At 38.5% G+C, this 21,195-nt stretch overlaps 1 long non-coding RNA gene across 1 annotated transcript in view; it reads left to right on the top strand.

Annotated features, from left to right (window-relative positions):
• LOC139827927 (uncharacterized) overlaps positions 1–21,195 on the top strand; it is a 47,871-nt gene that overhangs the window by 26,560 nt on the left and 116 nt on the right. The window lies entirely within an intron of this gene.

Consider the following 21,195-nt stretch of genomic DNA (forward strand, 5'->3'; position numbering starts at 1 on the left):
TATCTTCTCCCAAGTTGTAGCCATCACCTGCTCATGTTTTGGAGGCAAATGGATCTACAGAGTTTCTCTTTCCCAAGGTAACGTTTGGCATAGGTATCATACCTGCCACAAAGGCTGAAATGAAGGGACCTATCTTGGTGTGAGTGCAGAGGGAGAAGGAAGATGGACCTAACTCCACCCCCAGCAAACTCCTGATGTTTCATGGTTTTAGCTGAAAAAGATCTGCTATTGTCCTTGACACGTGATAAGACTAGACTTCAGCTCATGTGTATCTCAACAAGACAGATTTGGCAGTGAGAGCTAGTATTGGGCTTCTTAACAAAATTAAGCAGTCCGGGTGCAGCGGATGAGACTGCTCCCTTGAATCATCTCACTGTGACTCTGACTTCCTCTCACAGCAGGCTGGAGGGAGGCCAGTGGTTCATCAAGGTGCCTTGGGACAGGAAGAACATTAGGAGAGACAGAGGGGATTTATCCACCCTGTTGGAAATTAGTCCCTCAGTGATCAATGCTGATTTGCTTCTTCTCTGGATAGTCTTTCCCGGCTTCATGGATAGATGCTGGTAGTGTGGGGAATAACAAAAGCATTCACTAGCTGCATCTGGTGCAGGGAAAGCTTTCCAGAGATGATTAGTTTAAACATCCTAGAGAGACATAATAAAAGGGGAATCATTATTACAGTGTGTGTGGTTTAGGAGATCCATTACTGTAGTGTCTTGGCATTATTACATAATTTAAAATAATAGAAACAATTATCTTTCAAGATAAAGGAGTCTTTGAAGATGCTGAGTTATATGTCACTGCCTATGTATTTGTTAGGCCAGAAGCACCCTGGCACGGCCATTAGAAGCTGAGTAAAATACAAGTTCAAGAGGTAAATCTTGTGCAGCAATAGGAAAGCTGCAAGATTCAGGTTCCACATTATCCACAGCAGAAGTGACTCCTACATCTCAGAGATCACAACCAGTGTCACCATGCTGCTATACAGTTCAGACTTAGCCTGTTCTTCCTCAGCTTTGCATTTCTGTGTAGAGCAGGGAAGTTAAGAATAGCAGGGGTGGGTTTTGTCCACAACAGATGTCGTTTTCTTGCACAGCCACCCCATTAAGGATGTATCTGTGGATGCACTGGGACACAAAGAACAAATGGAGATTCTCAAAGTTGTTACTATGTCCCAAAAATCTGAAGCTGGAAAATTTCTTCCACAAACTACTTGAATGGTTTAGAACTCATTTTTTGTGACCCTTGTAGCAGATCTCAGATGGCAGCAGGGAAGTCTGAAAGGAAACCGGTGGGTTCTGTGAGGTATCTTGAATTGTAATTATTGTGGCACAAGATAATTGACTGATGGATATTTATGTGAGTGACTTGGATCTGAGTACGGGGACTTTTTCCACTCCCACCTTTCTTTTTTCCTATATCATTGAGTTGCTGTATGACTAGCATAATACTGTAGGTATTGGAGGCTGCAGGATTTCTGAATACAGAATGCTCTTTCTGAGGCTTCGATACAGATTTAGTCGTCTAACTTCAACCCTCTGACTTTGTAAATGTCAGCTTTCACTTACTTGTCTCAAAAAATACTTGGGAAACCCAGACAATTTAAGTCTGTAATATGCCTACCAGACACTGCGTAAAAAGTGTTGCTTACATGCAAATTATTAGTGATTATGCACTATTTTGTCTATATTAAGCTGTAACAACACTGAAAATATTGTCATAGCTACGGGAGGATGTGAGAAGGCTACAAAGGCAAGTTGCCTTTATAAAATCCCATGTGTTTGGTGTAACAGTTAGTGAGGCAAATGTCCTGTTTCAGTAGAGTCACAGCACCACCAGCGTATGGAAACGACCCTCTCCCACACTCACGCAGCCTTGAAGGACAAGCATTATGGAAAGCATCCCAGTTTCAAAATGCTGGACCACTTGCATCTCTCTTGCACGCTGCAAATGCTCCTGAAGTCAATTAGTGGTTTGGTCTAAAATAAATGCTGGGTAGAGCTGTGTTTTTCATAGATAAAAGTTACACAGAGGTCTTGCTCCCTCTGTCTCTTTCTCTGTTTTCCCCAAGTATCAACATCAGCAACTATTTGTATTTGCCACACCATTATTTTAAACAGAAGTGGCCGACTTGCTCACAACCCACACACAATCAAAATCAGCACGTAGCATAAAGCTGATGTCACCTCTTACTGCTACTCATATAATGGATTTTGCACTCAGTTTGTGCACCAGTACAATTTTTGCTAGGCTAAGTTGTTCCAAAGGAAAGAAATTATTGAATCAAGGCAGTCTGAAAGATTACCAAAATTCAAAATTAAATGAAAAATACAAAGATGTCACATGAATGTTCTTATTAAAAATCTGTATCAGCTTGATTTTCAAAATCCATTTTTCTTTTCAATCTGTGGAACATCCCCCTCCAAGAGTTAAATGTTGACAAGTTCCAGGCTTCTTTTCATTTTTTCCCAAAACAATCACTTTGTCACCAAGATACATATGAGAAATTTATGCCTGTCTCTGCTTGGCATCACTGCCACCTCATGGATTAATGAATTCTGTGTCCTCTAATTCCCCCACATTATGCACCTCTGTTTTATATGAGTAGCCAAATGTATCAAGATTCATTTTAATGAATGTGAGTCATTCCCCTTATTCAGAAGGCAGGGCTGTTATGTTGTAAGTAAGCACACCATTAGCTGTGCTAAAAATAAACAGGCAATACCTGCAGGAAACCTATATAGTAAAAGTACACACTGCTAAATAACAAAAAAACAAGTGGGGAAAGAAAAAAGAGAAAAGACAAAAAAAGAAAGGGCATGGCTTGGAATGGTGTTTTTGCTGTAAGCAAAGGAAACAGGATGGATTGCACAGGGTTATCTACTGTACATTTTCTCCAGTGGACCTGAAGGTTACCATGAAATTTAAATTCCAAACATTCAATGTCAGCGAAGGTTTTGTCAATGCTGTACTATGATTAAGTTAATTTAATTGTTAGTGCTGAAAGAAAAATGAATGGATGGTTCTTTTTAACACCGGTTTTCTTCTGTGTCTTGGTTGGTGTAGAGCAACTATTTCCTGTGTGGTCTGCCGGAGGTTTCAGTGTTTGGAGATTTGAACATTTCAAGGTCAGCCTGACATTGCTTAAACAGAAAGCATGCATGGCTTAGCCATGTGGTATTTCTGTTCCATTATTTCCATGACTCTTAGTGCAATGGGAAAGGCTCTGGTTGAGTCTCAGAAACCAAGCTCATAAATCAGTAAGTCAATCAACAAGTCTGGGGAACAATATGTTCTTCTATTTTAATTTCTTTGTGGGAAATGTGTAAATAGATACTGGCAATGAAGCTGGAATATAATGGGTACTTATAAATTAAGGCATCCAATGATTTATCTTCTCTACGTGTGATGTAAAAAGAGGTTACACTTTCTGATCTGTTAAAAGACTATTTTTAAAATAATAAAACATTTTTAGTTTTCAAGGATGAGAATTACTGTCTTCTGACCCATTTAAAAAAAAAAAAACAAAACCATGGAAATTTAACACATTGAGAAGAAAATTTAAAGACTCTGAGCAGAAAATTTCTACATGACCGTATGTTATCAACTGGGAGCATTTCAAGCACCATGCGAGAGCGTGGCAGCCTGACCTTGGCCTGATCCTGTAGGCTCAACCTGTCCCTGCAGCTCCCCCACTGTAGGACCTCTGTGTGTCTCCATCCAGGTGTTTCCCCACTATAGAAGTGGATGACAAACACCAGGTTTACCGGTTTCACAGCAGTCTTCAGAGGTTAATTAGTTAATATTTGTTTGGAACTGATAAAATTAGTAATTAACCATAAAAAATGAAATCTTGAGCAAAAGAAAGGCAAAAGGTTTAAAATAATTTTGTCCCTGTCCCTTTGCTAATTGATTGTTACTAGCATTTGAATGACGAAAGTGTTCTCTGTACAACTGATCCCAAACAGCTAATTTAAGCCTCACCTACTGAAACCTTTTTAAACAAAACAAACCAGATGTATTATATGATGAAAATTCATTATGGAAACAGAATTCATTTATAAAGTTACATCATCCATTTCAGGAAAATAATGCAGAACTTGTGATTCAGGAAGCCAAACACCAACCTTACATCAAAGAGTCAACTAAATACTTACTACAAACAGCTGTCAAATGACAATTCGTAACTCAAAAATGTCCACAAAACTGCTTGCCAACCATTTTAAATACTTTTATTACTTTTTTGCTGTTGTTAAAAAGGGACATATTTCTGGATAACTTGCAAATGGGAGGAAAAAATTAACATTTGACAAAACAATTATGTGCAAACAGTAGTCTGTCCTGCCCTAAGGACCTGATTTTAGGGTGTATTTGACTAGGTAGACCATAAGTAGACTTTTCAAAAGCTTCTAAATATCTAAATGAGGTACCTATGAATTTTTTAAATCTCATTTCTCCCCGTCCAAATCTTGGCATACTTAAATGTCTTTAAATTCTGACCCCATGTTTTTGCAATGTGAAAGGCATTATCTGAAGGCTCATCTCCACCACATGAGGCAGCTGCTATTATTGTACCACAGCCACATCCCCCAGATGAGGCCAATGAGGGTAACCTGTCATGACAACATAGAGATTTGCCCATTTCAGACTGCTCCTATCTTGATCACCAGAAGACCATTAGCTTGAGAATTACCTCCCATCTTCAAATTTTTCTTTCAAACTGCAGGCTATCAGGAACAAAGATTGGAGAGAAATGACAAGGTAGGATCTCAGGTTGGAGTAAGGAAGCTTGAAGTGACAAGTATTAATCAGCTGCAACTTCAGGTATGATTTAGTACTTGAGTTTCAGTTTAAAACATGGAGCTTGTCCTTATACTTCCATAAAGATATATGATATTTCTAAAAATATGATTCTTGATGAAGCTAACTGAAGAGTAGGCCTGGTGTTCAGTCACTGATGTAAAGGCTCAATATTGGATTTTTAACTGAAGGGACGCCTTTGCAAAAATATAGAAGCCAGATGTGTTGGTGGTCACTCAAAACCTAGTTATGGAAGTGCATAATTCAATCCTACTCTAAACTGCAGCAGGTAAATGTTTGTCTGAAAATGAAGTTATGAAACAACAAGTATACTGGTAGTTTAGAAGCTGCCCACTTGTACCTGTAAAGTAAACAACAGCAAAAATAATTTGGAGTGGGATATGAGAACTGGGCTGTAACTGTTGGTGAAGAAGTGTTGCCCAAATAACCGAACAGTTCTCAGCTTCTCTTGGGAATGCAGTGATTAATTGAAACTCAGAATGAAGGGACATGAAGAAAAACACTTAACAAAATGTAAACAAAAAATATCATAAACAGCACATTGCAGAAAAATCTGGCTGGCTCTGAACCCTGCTGATAATACAAAAACTGAAACTATTGATTTAAAACAAACATTGTTCATGAGTTTCTGTATTTTTCTTAATTTGTAAGTTTTCCAGGTATTTTTCTTGAACATACATACTATGTAAAAAGCTATTAGGCTTGGAATGAACTTGATATACAAATATATGTATATATTTGTATATAAAGAGCTTTATATATATAAGCTTTATAAAATTTCACAGCACCCACCACATTGCTGGTGTTAATATGATATAAATAGGTAGGTTTCCTGGCCAAAAACAGTCCTTTCTCTGTCTTTATTGCAATGCCTTAAAAACTTAGAATGAAAATCCCAGCAAAAAATAGCATACCCGAATTTAAAAATGAACTTTTCACCTATATTTTCAGTAGCCTGGCAAATATTTCTTCCAGTGAATTAATTTGCTGCAATATTCCTGTAACACAAACACAGAGTCAGATGTAAAACCAGATGATGTAGGTTATGTTAAAAACATAGCTGAATTATTGACATCACAGCACTTGGTCAGCTACTCCATCACGTCAGAACAACAAAGGCTGGCCTCAGAGCTGCAAAAACAAGTATCTGCACAAGGTGTCTCCTTGCACTGAAATTACTTTCCTGCTGCTTTGTCAACAAAGTGGCTCACCCTAGGCAAGTCTCGCTTGCCTTTGACAGAGTTGCAAGACTCGTTCTGTACCATGAATATGATCATCGGATAGTGGGATGGATTTACGGGTTCTCAATCCTGTTCTAATCTCTTCCTACTATATCATCAACACCCTTGGTTGCAAAAATTCCCTAGTGCAACAGTGTGAGGCTGGAATTGCTTGCCAAGGAGCGTCCCCTTGCTCTCCAGCAACTTTGAGGGTGGCTTCTGGGTACCCTTCTGGAGGTAAACTGGGGTATAAGTACCATGGGTACGAGTGGCATGAGGGTCTCCACATGGCTAATTGGAAGGATGCCCTGAGCATCCCGAGCTGTCACTGTGACTTTGCCAAGGCTTTCGGACAAGACAGCAACATTGTAGATGTCTCAGATTCAACAGAGGGAGAACTGTGCAGCGTACAAATCAAAGTGCAGTTGTATAGCTGCATGCCACCAGTGGAGGACTTGAAAGGTAGAGAGAAAAAAACAATCACAGAATTTCAGTTGCCTTTCCTTATCCTGTTCTTTCTGGATTAACTTCACTACTGTCACTTCTGAAATTCGTATTTGCCAGTGGGCTTCTTGATTCTCATTCGCAGCAGGAGCTGTTGCACTGTCTGGAATCTATTAGCATAAAAGTGCTGTTTTTATTAATGCCGTTACCTTGTTGCAGTTTCTTCTGTGATTGAAGGCTTTCAAAGGTCAGCCCAAGCATATCAATGGGAGGGCGTATCAGGTGCTGTTGAAATGCGTTGAGAAGGCGTTTAACAGCTGCTCTTTAAGCTGGTCAAACAGTGAAAGAAATCCAGTATGAAACGGCTTGAAATAGAACATGAGCAGGATGCTGAATTCCGAATTATCCAGCAAAACTCCAGCTGCCTAAACAGAGCTCAAACCTCAAAGATTTCCACATTAGGAATTACACTTGAAGCCATCATGTTGGATTAAATTACAAGCTTTCACAGATCAAGCCTTTTCTACTTTTTTTTTTCTTTTTTTTTTTTTTTTTAATTTCTTGGACTGTGCCAGAGGGTCTTTAGATTCCAAATGAAATTAATTGAAGTAGGTACTCACTAATGAAAACAAACAACTTCTGGTGGCATTTTTCACAGATTTGTTTCCTCACATCCACCTACCCATATTCCTTCTGCAGATGCTCCCTGCTGAGAAGGACAAGCTGACCGCTAGTTGGAAAGCAAACCAAGACCTCTGATGCTGAAAGAGATCTGTTTTGGCTATTCTCTGTGGTATATGTTGTACTGCAAGCAAAACCAAAAGTTTGTGTTAAGTGCTTCTTCATACAAGAAGTACACCAGTGCCTCTTACGTATAGTATAAAAAGTCCATCCTAATGTCTGCACTGAAGTCAGACAGCAGTCCTTCAAAGAAAACAAGAAAAAAACACCAAAAAACAAAAAACAAACCTAAAACGTTGGCATCCTTTCTGAACTCAGGTCATGAAATAATTATAGACTTAAAATGAAACTATTCATCTTCCAGCAGTAAATCAAAGCAGGTAGGTAGATATTTTCCCAGACAAATGTACAAGAAGACTAATGAAGTCTGACAGGATGAGTAGTAGCTGTAGCTCTCTGTTTGGCAGCCCTGTGTTTGGGTTTACCAGGTCAGTAGCTGAGACAGGAGCATTTCTGAAATGGGATAGCCAGAAACACAGGCATGTAAAACCTTGAGAGGCTTAAGCTAATAAACGAAAACAGAAACTTAAGAAACTATACAACTTCCTTCTGCAGGCTATGTCATATCTATCCTGAAGTGCAATATGAATTTATGTTTATTTTTTGTCTTATATATGCAGTGCTGTTTATAGGTCAATTCTAATAAATTAATAGAAATTAATTTATTTAATTAATTAAAGTATTTCAGAAGACAATTTGAAGGCTAATCTTTAGCGGTCAGCTGCTGTGCCTATTTTTCAATGCTTAGACCTTATATAAAGTGAAGCCTCTTTAACCTGTATCAGACTATGTCCCCAAAACAATGGTCACATCTCAGAAAGTGCCAAGTTCCTGACTGGTCACCTTATACTGTTTTGTCTCCAAGTACAAGTCTGACTTTTACTAATAAAACACATAGGAAAAACAGAATAGTTGGGTTCTGTTCAGTAAGGAAGCACAAGTTTTCCCATATGTTTGGGTTTATTTTATATAAAAGTGTGTGTATATTAAACTGTTATTTTAGGATATTCGCTCTGAACTCGTTTTTGATGGTCTTAACAATGAATTGACCAACCTGATGATAAACAATTTCCTCATTACGTTTTATGTCTTAGTAGCAATAATAACAATGATAACAATCATAGTAGCACAATTGTCATATAAATTGTTAATTTGTGAATTAATCTCTTGGTAAACCTTGCTGTTCTGATTGTCCATTAGTTGACAACTAATGGCCTTGAAGTTGTAACTGTATATTTGTTCTTAATTATTAACATCTGATCTCACTAGTTATAATGATTTTATTGACAGTATCTGAATCACAAAATCAATTTACTTTTCTCAGGTAAAGATCTCATTTAATTAAAGTCAGCATTTAATAAGGGGGAAAATTAACACATTATATAGCATTTATCTGTTTCATAATTACATTAAACAGTATGCCTTCATCTCTACACATCCCTGTGGTTAGAAAAAAAATAGTAAAAAAATTGCTTTAAAAGGCTTATATTTTTGATTGCTTCACTTCATCATTTGAATAGTTGCATATATTAACAGAAAATAGCATTAGCATGAAGAGCAAGCGTAGATGTAAATCACCAAGAGAAGGCATCTCTGCAAATATGAGTAACAAGGGCCCAGCAAAGCATGGTTTTCTAATTGCTTCCTTTACATAGACACCAATGTTCACAACAAAGCATCAGTTGTTGTACTAGAAATGTCTCAGTACAGTTGGATTTCAATGAAGGTGGGCTGAAGCATATTCTGGAAGCAGTTATCAAATGAAAACATGCCAAGTAGTTGTTTTTAAATTGACTGAAGGACCTAAAAGAAATAGTAGTCCAGACAAACCAAGAAAAAGAAAAGACAGAGTGTGAATGAACCACAGTCTGCAAGACTCTCGTTAAAAGCAAAATACCATTGAAGAATATTGAAAGGAGGCTCAATAAAAGATAGGGACTGGGAAAAGAGTATAATAATAACAATAATTTCCTATGAGATAACAAGAGGACAAAAAGCAGAAGCCTGGGTGTATCTCCTTAAGTGTTGCTGGGAGTTGTTGACAGTAGCTGCTAATGAAAACTTTTAAAAAGAGGCTTGTGTTGATAAATTTGCATTTTATCCATCCTAGGAACAGTAAGCTATTGTGCACCTTGTCCTCCATGCTCTATTTAAGGAGAGAGCAAAGCAGGCATTATACATAGTGTTTCGGAATTCCTGTTGAGTAAGAGATTTAATGCCCCCGGAAGATGACAGGTACCTGATGTTACATTACCTATCATTTCTCTCCTAACCTAGCCGGATAGCCTGCTTCAAGGTAAGGATAATCCCATTTTTTACCCTTCTTCTGAGATGACGTGCCATCTCCACATGCTGCCCAGTGTTAGGGAGGAAAAAGAAGGGAGCAAATAATTTTCCCTCTGTGAAAAACATAGATGGACAAAATAAGATGATTTGCATTCATATTTTTTGCTCTAAAAGTAAAAGAATCTGGATAATAATAAAACTTGGCTGACTCATCTGATGCTTATCTTTAAAACATTTGCAATGGCATGGTGATTCCATTGGCATCCACAAACTCTGGTAATCACCAGAGATTTCAGTCTGAGATGGTGATATTTCAGAACATACCGTGCATTTCCAGCTCAGGAAATTTCCAGCATGGCCAATCTCTCTGATAAGAGATGGGAAATGTGACTACAGAAACAATAGACAGCCTAAAAATCTGATCTCACATAATATCATTGACTAGACTGCTCTGGGCTGCTCATGATCGTGTGACAGAGAGCACTGCCTAAATTTGTTGTGGGTGAGGTAAGAGCACAAAGGCGCTGAATATGGCTACATTATTTTCATACCTCCATCTTGTGATCCTAAGTAAGACCCCCAGACTTCCTTATTTGCTGGTAGACCGGACTGTAGCTTGAGATCAAACATAAACTCTGTTAAGCATATGATGTTTTTAAATGCTAATTTTCCAGTTCTAGAAGTACCCATCAGGAAAAAAAATAGTACTAAATAAAGAAAGCAAGCATGAGGCAGAGGACTAGTATATGAATATATAAGTAATACAGAGATAAATACTGCATAATGATATAATAAAGCTCCATAGTGGCTGCCTCTGAGTAACAGCAACACAGGTATATATAAAAAATACCTTTCTCCATCAGGAATTCTGGCAGTATGGTTTGTTACTAACATATTCTGCCATGAATAGGCTATACACATAATTATTTTTAGTAGCACTTGGCTTAATAATAGTGGTATACAAAGATTTTGTGCATAACATTTTATGATAAGATGCCATATAATTTAAAAGTAATGTGATGCCTTCTGCTCTTGTGTAATGAGCCTTGCTTTGAGAACAGTTGGGAAAATTGTTTCAGCATACAATATTTTACTATAAGTCTCCTACAGCTTATGAAGTCAACATGTGGTTTTGCGTGTAACATCATCCTAGCTGCAGGACTGACCAGAACAAAAGGTACCTTATTTAAGTGATAATCTTGTAGGCATTCCAGGCCTCAGTGGACAACAACAACAGAGACTTTGTGGAGAGCTTTAGGCACTGGCCCCAGAGTGGCAATTAACTTAAAGGCGGCAAAGAAAGGGAGGAAGATGAAGTCATGCCAAGGAAATAAGGTGTGGATTTTGAATCCTACATCTAAATTGCAAAGTCTAGATTCCATCATCTCATGAAAAGACTCAATCTGGATCATTTTTGTTCCCCCTGAAATATTCTGTGAGTTTCCTCTAAATAATATACAGTCCTTGCCACCTGAAAACAATTGCACACAGTTTCCCCCAAATACAATTACCTCACATGCAAGTGATTAAGGGAGACATAAGGTGCTTTATTGCCTCTCACACTAAAACAGTTCCATTTAAAGTAAATAGAAAGGTTCCTGGGTGCCTTCAGTCGCATCCAGTCTGATCACAGGGGAACACTTTCTCCTGCTGCTGCTTCTGGTGCCCAACGATAGGATGAGGGGCAATGGGCCCAGGCTGAAGCATAGGCAGTTCCATCTGAATATGAGGAAAAACTTCTTTACTTTGAGGGTGCCAGAGCACTGGAACAGGCTGCCCAGAGAAGTTGTGGAGTCTCCTTCTCTGGAGACATTCAAAACCTGCCTGGACATGATTCTGTGTGATCTGCTCTGGTGACCCTGCTTTAGCTGGTGGGTTGGACTAGGTGGTCTCCAGAGGTCCCTTCCAACCACAGCTGCTCTGCAATTCTGTGATTCCAGTGGCTCGTGCTTGTTGCTGCTACTATGCCTCAAATAAGGGAGAATAACTGAGCATTTCCCACCACTTTGTCAGTTACAAAATGCAAAGCAACAGCAGAACCTGTGAAATACAGTCTCAGGAGAACACAGGGAAAATGTGACCCTTTAAATTATATTTATTGTCCTGAGTGACATAATGATAGTTTCGTATATGCGCATTACAGCAGCAAAGGATGCTTAAATGGTTTCTTGAAGAAGCCTGCCCACATTTCACTGTCAGCAAAACACAAGGCAGCTTAAATTCAGTCACAGTCATTTGAACTTAACATTTTAAGATCAGTAAATAAAAAGCAAAAGTTGACCTGCTGCACTGGGATGTGCTACGTTCCTTAAATACCATTTGCCACATCGTGTGTACCTAAACCTTTTAGTATGTGCCCCAGCACAAACTGCCTAGTTTGCACCCCTTCCCTGGCCAAACTGTCATGACTTCTTCCCACTGGCTGGTTTCCCTCCTCCTCAATAAACAACGAACTAAAGAAGGGAGAAGTGTCTGTATCCAAAGCTGACCCCCCAAAATGAAGGTGGCACCAGGATACACAACTTGGTCTGTGATCTTGGAAGTACTTCCAGGTGCTGCATACTAAACGTACGCAGATAGTGCTCTGGCAGAAAGCCTAGATCTTGTGGTATGGAAAAACTGTAATAAGCTGTTGATAATGCATATATGGAGATTGCATATAGAAAATTTTCAAAAACTTCTGTAACTCAGCTTATTCCAGAGCATTGGACACCCCAAATGTTTTTTCTTAATTGTTCCTTCAAAACAAATCATTGTTAAATCCATACATATTTTGCATGCATCCTCAGAAGAGGAGTAGAACAAGCCCATACACAGCATTTTCAGGTTGAAAGCATCTGACAAGCATCAACTAATTATGCTATTTAGAATAAAACTAAGTGGGGCTCATCTACATAGCTATAGACAAGCTAGTTACTCTTGTCTCCCTTTCAGTCAAATGGCATCTGGGCAATATAGACACAAGAGTCTAGGGCACTGTTCATCTCACCCTAAAGCAGCCACCTAAAATAGGTCAGATGTCTATAACCCAAAAACTTCTTTTTCTCTCTACGGACTGTGAGTCTACTCTTAGCTGTAACCATAGGAAAATTTAGATATACAAACCTGACAGAATAATTCTGTGTCCTGTATCAATTATATTCAGGTCAGTTATATCCAGTTAAGAAAGCAGCAGTTTCAAGAATTTAAATGGCCTGGAGAAGGAATAAGAAATTTCAGATGTACAACAGAATATAGCCCAACAAGTATTCCTGAGCAATATGCTTCTCCTGTTAAATTCAGCAAATGGATTGAATATTTCCTGTTCTTATCATGATTATTAGTTTCTAACAGGCCTGTTTGCTCAACTCCTCAGGGGTTTTGTTTCACGTTACAAATGATGATCCAAGTCTCTTCACACCAAAATACTGATAACATTAGCTGTTTTAACTGTCCATGAAATGTGATCTGATGGTCAAAACTGATAGTCCCTATACTCTTCCAGACTAAATCATTGTCATTGTTGTATTTTGTGCCATTCGAATATCCTGTGTATCTGCTTCTTCTACAAGAAATCATGTTCATTTTTTTGGGGAAAAAAAATCTACTTACAAAGAGGAGTCATGAAGAAGCAGCTGACACGTAAGTTAGTCATACTTCCTTGTGGCTTGTCTCCTAAAGACATACATGGCCAATCTGTTCATAAAATCTACAGGCACACTGTTAACAAGGAGAGACACAAAGCCTATAGTTGTTCAACTTTTGGCCAATCTTCTCTAAGTTTCCAGGTAACAAATACAATAGGCAAAGTACTCACAGTTCAGCAATAAAGAAAAAGAACCAACCAAGAAGAGAAAGCCAGTGTCACATAACAATTTGGCAGCAGATGAGTCAGTGCACCCTGTTGGAGCTAAGGCTGCAGCCAATGCCACAACCAGCAGGAATATCAGCCATATGGGAGTCTGAGACTGGAAAGGATGGTTGCAAGTACAAACCCACCCCCACATCTCCTGAGGGAAAAGGGCAGCAAAGCATCTCACAGTTTCAAATCTCACCCGGTTTTGTGGAATATATAATTTTTTTTCAGTCTTTGTGTATGAGTGTAAAGCATTCACACAGTGTGCCCTCTATTCCCCAGGAGCATGGGAGAAAAGAATGACTGTTGAATCAGGGTGAGGGTGATGATACCTTGGCAGTGGTAGAAGCTCCTACAGCAAAGCTTAGAAGTGCTCCGTGGTCCTTTCATGCAACTTAGGGCAACCACCAGCTGTCTTAAATTACACAAAGAAGGAGGCATATGAACTAGCAGTGAGCTACTTCATTGAGCAAGAGTGATGAGCTCTCTATACTGAAAGCCTGGAGAGTTTTAAGTCTTACAGTTCTAGGCTATCACGAAATCCCCCCACAAGGAGACAATTAGTGGGCATAGCTCACTGTTTTGTTATTGTTTACATTTGGCCATAGATCAATTGATAAACAGTGTAGCACATATCTTCTATCACAATATAATTGTCCTTATGTGACAGTTTACTTCTATGCCTTTTCCTAATAGGATTACAAATGCAGAAAAAAAGTGTGATCTTGAAGGAGAAACAAGTTTGGCAGCAAGAAAAGAAGGAGATGAGTAATACTTCTGTTTCTGCTTTTCAAAAGCTTTTATTTGAAAGCTCTGTTGTGCCCAAAGTGTTGACTCACCCATGATGCTTTTCAGTATCCACATTTACCCTGAAGCACAGCAAACTTATCCACAGGAAAATGAAAGAGTTGCATTGAGGGGAAGTGAAGGGTTTATATAGTCTGTATATAGGAGTGTAGTTTGAGAAGCTTCATAGTAAATTGGCTCATTTTACAAGCAAATAATTAAAAAAGGAAAAGAAAGTGCAAATTTGCTTTCAACTCTCAGCCTGGCAAACTCAAGTTAAAACACAGAAGTCAAACTAGGTTTATTCATTCCTGCTCATGATTGCTGTTACCAAGGAGTCCTAGAGACAGATTATTTTCTCAGTTATCACTGAGCAGCTCCACTGTCTTCAGTGTGCACCTCAGGTGGTCTCTGAGCACCCCAGTTGCCACCTGTGGGTGTGCAGAGGTGTGACTAGCTCTGCTTCAGCCCCTTGGTCCCTGTTGCTCATCAGGGTTAGTAAGTTTAAAGATCAGTAAAAACTATTTTTGTCACTAAGGCCAGCAGATATAACTCTGAATGCACATGGGCAGCAAAACTGGGTAGGAACATGTCGTTTTACATCATCACTTTTCAAAGCAGAGCTACACCTTCTGAGGTCCCTTTTTTCTTAAACATATGAATAGGCTTCTGCCTTCTCCCACTCCTGCTCTGCATAATAAATCTCGATCTTCACTATGGACTGTGAGTGAAATGGCTGTTTCCACTGGGACAAAGTTATTGGAACAGTTCAGAAAATGGACAGCTATTTCTAGGAACTGTTCTGAAAATTTACTTTCAATAATTTTGGTATACTATGCATCAGTTTTGTTTCCACTGTTATTTGTTCTTAAAAATACTTTGTTGTTCGCTGTAATTAACTCACTGAAATGAATTAAGTGTTGAGATGTTTTCAAGTGTTTCAAATAAAATAGAAATAAATGTGATTAGAAGTCATTCTCAATGAGACAAATACAGAGTCCTATACTGTGGCTACAGGAGCATATAAGTGATTTGACAGAATATTTGGAAATATTTTGAAAGATCTGAATATTTTTGAAAAAATAGATCTTATTAAGCATAAAATATCACAGTGGAAATGTTAGTAAATAATGTAAAGGTCAGAAATGTGATTACTTCTGTGTCTATTTTATTTGTCCTATCAGGATTAGAGAACCCTATGACTTCAGTGATCATTCACACAGCACAAATAATGAATAATCAGAACAATCATATTATGACTAGTAAATACTCATTGACTACTTAGTAAAAAATTACTGTATCTGCAGAAAACAAAAATAACTGTGATAACAATTCACCAACCAAAAGAGGAACTGAAATTGCAAACTATGATATGAGAAATGAGTATCAATATGAGAACAAATGTTGAGACAGCATATATGAAAAAAAGGAATGGGAAAATAAGAGACCCAGATTCAGGCTACCAGGATCATGTATGTAGCAGCTACACCTGAGTCATGTCAGATGGATCTGACAACAGTTCAAATGATCCAGACAGAGTTAATAATCACAAACCTGAATTTGTTATCCATATCTGAAAGAGAATATCTAACCACTTAGACAGCAACATAACCACATTTTATCATTCATTCTGAAAGCAAAATTATAATTAATTCGCAAAAGGCAGATTTAAAGGTGGTGAAATACCCATATATAGGTCTATAGATACATGAAGGGCACTCAGAAAAGAAAATATATTCGTGCAGTACAACTAACCACTAGCAATAAAAGTCTCTCAGGAGCCGTGTGTAAATCTCCTCCTTACTGGAAGTCTAAAATAAGAGGAGAGAGGGGGGAAGCAAGTTACCTCTTTTTTCACAGCCTTTCCCAGAACACCGGATGGGACTTGAAGCTGAGGAGATAGCTGGGCCAGGAGGTGAGAATCCACACAAGGTTCAGCCTCAACTCTGAACGGTGTTGCTCAGCACTATGGAAGATACCAGGATAGCAGTGCATAGGATAGTCCTTAGCATCAACATTATTTAAGTTATTTCTAGGGAAGTGACCATCTTCTTAGGTCTTCCTAGGGAGCTTGATCCTTGAGTGTATATCTACACCACAGATCATAATCTTTCTAATCTGCTTGAGATCAAGTGTGCTTTTCAGGAGTAGCTTTCACTGTACTGTAAACTAGTCTGTATTTAGAGGTGAAACTAGGGAAAATACATGTTTTCTTTCAGTTCTGTTTCCCATGCCTATATTGGTCCTTCAATGAAGATATTGGTGAACAGCATGCAGGCATTACCCTCTTCTGGTAGACTAATACCCAGGCAAGTGAGTCTAGCCAGACAGTTGAAGACAGACTTAATAATAAAATTATTTCTATTTACATCAGCCTCTCCCACAAAAAATCAGATGACAAGCCTCAGTTTTGACAAAAAGAATAAATGTCACTCATGCACAAGAAATAATACTGTGTATTACAGTACCCTCTAGTGACTCCTGCCATAGCTGGATTTCAGCAGGTGTTTACTATATCCCAGTATAGATCCCACCATGGCAAAAGCACAACCCCCAGAGTTCTCCATGGTCACTCTTGAATGAATGGAGATCAGTCTCAAGCTTTTTTTCTTAGGTAAAGTAGCACCAAGTGTTGAGTGTTCATTCATTTCTTGTTTGCTCCAGGGTTTGACTTTCTTAAATCCAAATATCCAGCTTTTAAAATCTATATGAGCTAGCAGCTAGACACTCACTATTCTTTGATCTCATGGTGTGAGCTTCCTACAGAGCAGGAAGACGATACTTTTTCATGTCAAAATCCAGCCATATCTCAGAAGGAAACAAAAATAAGCTTTTTCTTCTCTGCCCCAGTTTTCATCACAAAACCTTTGGCCCCTGTTGCTTTCATAAGATCTTTCCTCCCTGTCTGACACATGAACTGTGTGAAATCTTTCCCAAGTGTGATTAAGCCCTTCCCATCAACCCATTCCAAAAGCCACTTTGGATTTAGTGTCCCTCAATTCAAACACTCCCTTCCCCTCCCATGGGGCTTAACTCAGGATCTGGCAAGAATTATTAATATCATCTGAATGCCTTGGCCTTGAGAGGTCATATTCAAAGGTACTGTAGCTCCCTTCTTGACCAATGTCCTACACAGCAGACTGGAAAGAAAAGGAAACTTCAGCTAGCTTTATATAATACCTGATTCCCTTACTTTTAAATACATTCCTTTGTTGTTCCAGTTTCTTGAAAGTCGTCAAAGAAATTTTCTGACTTAGATCACAGGTAACACAAAGAGATTGGTATTAACAAAGCGAAAGAGTATAATATCTGTAGGGTTCCATATGTGTTCTATATTTTCAATAGTTGCAAACTCTACCTGTAACAAGATCTAACTGCTTTGCTCTTCAAAGCTACAGACCTAACACTTTGAAATAGTTGCCTTTTAGCTAATCCAGCATAAAGCCAGCCTCAGTTTGAGCAAGGGATGTTTTGAGGGGCGAGGGTGAAGAGGAGCTTTTGGGAGGGAGTTTCAGGCTTCCTTCAGAAACTTTGTGGCTCATGGCTGAACAGTTGTTTGCACAGGCGTAGTTGGAAAAATCTGCCAAACAGGCTGTAGGAGAAGCATAAATGCTGCTTGAATGGATTTATGGATGGATACCTGAGGGGTCAGCATTACATGATGTGGTACTGAGTTATTTTAATCATTTGCTCTGTCCATTTATGCTTTTGGTCCCATTCCCAGAATGGCTGAGTCACCTTCATGAACTTACAGCAGAGAAGGACAGTGGCTGCGAAGGGAACAGGATGCTAAGATTTGAGCTAGGTCTGATGGTGGTGTGTCCCCACCATTCCCAGAACCAGTGGGAATAATTGTGACTGACCTGGTTTATTTAACACTGCAAGCTGCCCTGCAAACAGGTCTGCAGATCACAAGTCCATCATCTCCAAATTCTCCAGAGCCCCAAAGTTCAGCTGCATAAGCTGTTCTGAATTTGGGCTTAGGGATGAGCAAATGGCAGCATGACAAGCAGGTATCGTGCCTCCACCTTGATACTAAGCAAATTGAGTAGTGAAATAATTCACTGTAATTCAGCCTAGCAATTCAAAATACCACACACTCTTGATTCTCTGGCAAGCTACTTCATGTAGGGTATGATATATTTTTTCAGTAGTTTCAAACTGCCAAAAATGTGGTATTATTTCTCAAACAGGAAACAAATTAATGAAGGATATGAGAGGTAAATGAAAACATGTCACAGAATGAAAACATAGTTCAAAAGCTCTTAATAAATTAAAAGTTACAAAAAGCAATTTACAGAGTGTTTTATGTATGTCACTACGATGAGGTTTTATTGGTGTGATATCATAATTTGGCTGTCTCTGATCCCTTTCTCTTGGCAGCTCTAGCTCCAAAGACATTATGCACCGATCATGCCAGCTCAGAAAGCTGAACACCAGAGGTCTGCTTTATTTGGGCAGTAATCAACAGGACTTGTAGGCTTACCTCAGGGCTTCCACATCAATTCTCCAAGCGCCAGATCTTGGGGTCTTTTTTACTTGACTTCAGTAATCATTTTTGTGCAGAAAAACTGAGTGAAGTCATCAGGATTCACTGTCCAAATTGCATGGCTTTTAGTTGTTTTCCCAATTTCACATATAATTATCTGTGTTTACAAATGTATTCAGATTTTACTTTGAACTTTCTCTCTTTCTCCTGGCCTTAAAGAGAAACAAATTCCTAAACATGTTTGTACTTGCAAATTCATAGATTTACAAACTTCATGCCACTTTAATCCCTATTAAACTAATCTGAAGTCATGTCAGGCCAACTATTCACAGTAAAATGGATTAGACAAGCTAGTTGATCAGATATAGAAATGACTCTTGGTGCTTTTCCTGTCTATCCTCCATGCATTTAGAGTGCTATTTTCATACAAATAATTTTGTTCTCTTTAATTCCTTTGTGATTAAGCTAATTCACAAATAACATTGGTTCTTAGAGAATCATTAGTGTAAAGCAGAGCAGACAATGCTTTTAATTAGGGCTTTTCATACCTCCTCTATCCATTTGGTAACAAAATTACTACTGTATTAATTGATGAGTTATTTTAATTTACACAGCAATAAGTGCTGTTACACAGTGGCCATAAAACATCTTTGTTAAATATTTTTTAAAGTACAACTGATATTTATTTCCTGGAGAAGTGGAAGATGTTTTGTTTAAAGCTTTGTGATATATGTGCTGTAGCTCCTGGCAGTCCTTCTCACCAGAACATGAGAGACCTCCAAGTGAATTTTAAGGAACTTAACACATATTTCAACTTTATTTTTATTTCTGCTACAGACTTTTGTATTACTAAGGGAATACATAGGTTCTTTGGATGTCTGAAAATTATGTATAAGACCTTGTTGTACAAAGGGAGTCTCAGGCTGCAAAAGAATGGTTATCTATGGAAAACTAAAATAAGTTCTGTCTTCCTAATTTTATTTACACTTCTGTTAGTTTTTGGCACAAAGAAACAAATTAAAATAGAACAAATAAATGTTAAGAATAATGGACTAACATTATTAGAACACACAAAATCTCTGTTCAAAGTGACTATATCAATGTGAATATATGATAAAGACATTTCTAAAGCCTTGCTTTCCACATTTAATTTTGAAAAAAATGGCCTGACTTCTCAGCTATGCTAAGTTCTTATTGAAGGACAGAAGAGGAAAGGGGGTCTAGATTGATTAATTATAAATCACCTCACTCAAATGGCCCCCTGTATTTCTTGGTGGACATAACACACTTTTGGTGAAAATACAAATCAGGAACTACTTCCTCTGCCTTTCCTCCGCAGAACAGTTGCTAGCCACCTTGCCACATTCACGTGCCTTTGCAGGAAGGCGACTGACTCACCCAGTGCACTCTGTGTCCACCCCCAACCACCTACCCCTGTCCCCAGAGATGCTCTTTCCCTCCAGCAGGATCAAGGCTTTCACACTCAGCTCACTCCCACCCTAACGTCACGCCATGGCTGGAAAATCAGTGGACGATGTTTTGTAATTCTCCTCATCAGTTAAAAGGTTTGCCACACCATCCTGGCAAGCATAAAATTGTCGGATCCTCTCTCCATAAAATTGTCAGATCCTCTCTTGCATTTGTGAGTAAGAGTGGGAAGTGAAAGAATTCAGGAGTTTTCTTCTCAGATTGCTGATACAGCCTTCATTGCCATGTCTTCAGGCTGTGCCTTGGGCCAAGAAGAGAAGGACTGAGTGAAAGCCATATGCAGGGACAGGAGTTGGACTCGATGATCCTTGTGGGTCCCTTCCAACTCAGGATATTCTATGATTCTACGAAAGTGAAAATGAGAATGAAATGTCCCAGCACAAGTTTAGAGCAAAGTGTCTAATACAAAAAAAAAAAAAAAAAAAAAAGACCAACTTTGAGCTTAAACTTGCGGCCTGCATTAAGCAAGTTTACCACACTTGATTATACCTGTTCATATCAGCAGTCTTTTCTGAATGATTCTGCAGCAACACACAAGCACAAACGAATAAGAAAACGCAAGGATTAGCGACATAATCTCCAATGGCATCTTCCATCCCATGGTAAAGCATATGGAAAAAAGAAAAGTGGTTAACATTTAGGGGAAAGAATGACATTTACTGCTGTACTATTCCATTTTCTCATTCTTCTCGATTGCTGAAGCATCAATCATTTAGAAATTCCTGAAGCCAGATATGTTTTTCCAGTTGAATGTATTTGGTTCCTTTCTCAAAAAGAGGCCAGAAGAAAAAAATATAATTTTGCCCTAAATAAAACCAACTTCACTGAGGCATTTACTTCTACAACTTACAACACTTTCACACAGAAATATCATTAAGTGAATGTCACCCATTCTGCTCATTGAACAAGTCCAACATCCCCTGGGAAGAAAAAGGGAAAATAACATGCAATCATGTGGACACAGTCTGCATCTTTGGGGGAATTTTTCAACTCTGGAATATTTGAATTTTGAAGACTTACTAATCCATTAAGATTTTGCATGTATAGCTCTGCTTTGTTTATCCTCTTCCTTTCTTTCCCATACC

Source organism: Patagioenas fasciata, chromosome 4, assembly GCF_037038585.1.
Source record: "Patagioenas fasciata isolate bPatFas1 chromosome 4, bPatFas1.hap1, whole genome shotgun sequence".
Classification (NCBI taxonomy): Eukaryota; Metazoa; Chordata; class Aves; order Columbiformes; family Columbidae; genus Patagioenas; species Patagioenas fasciata.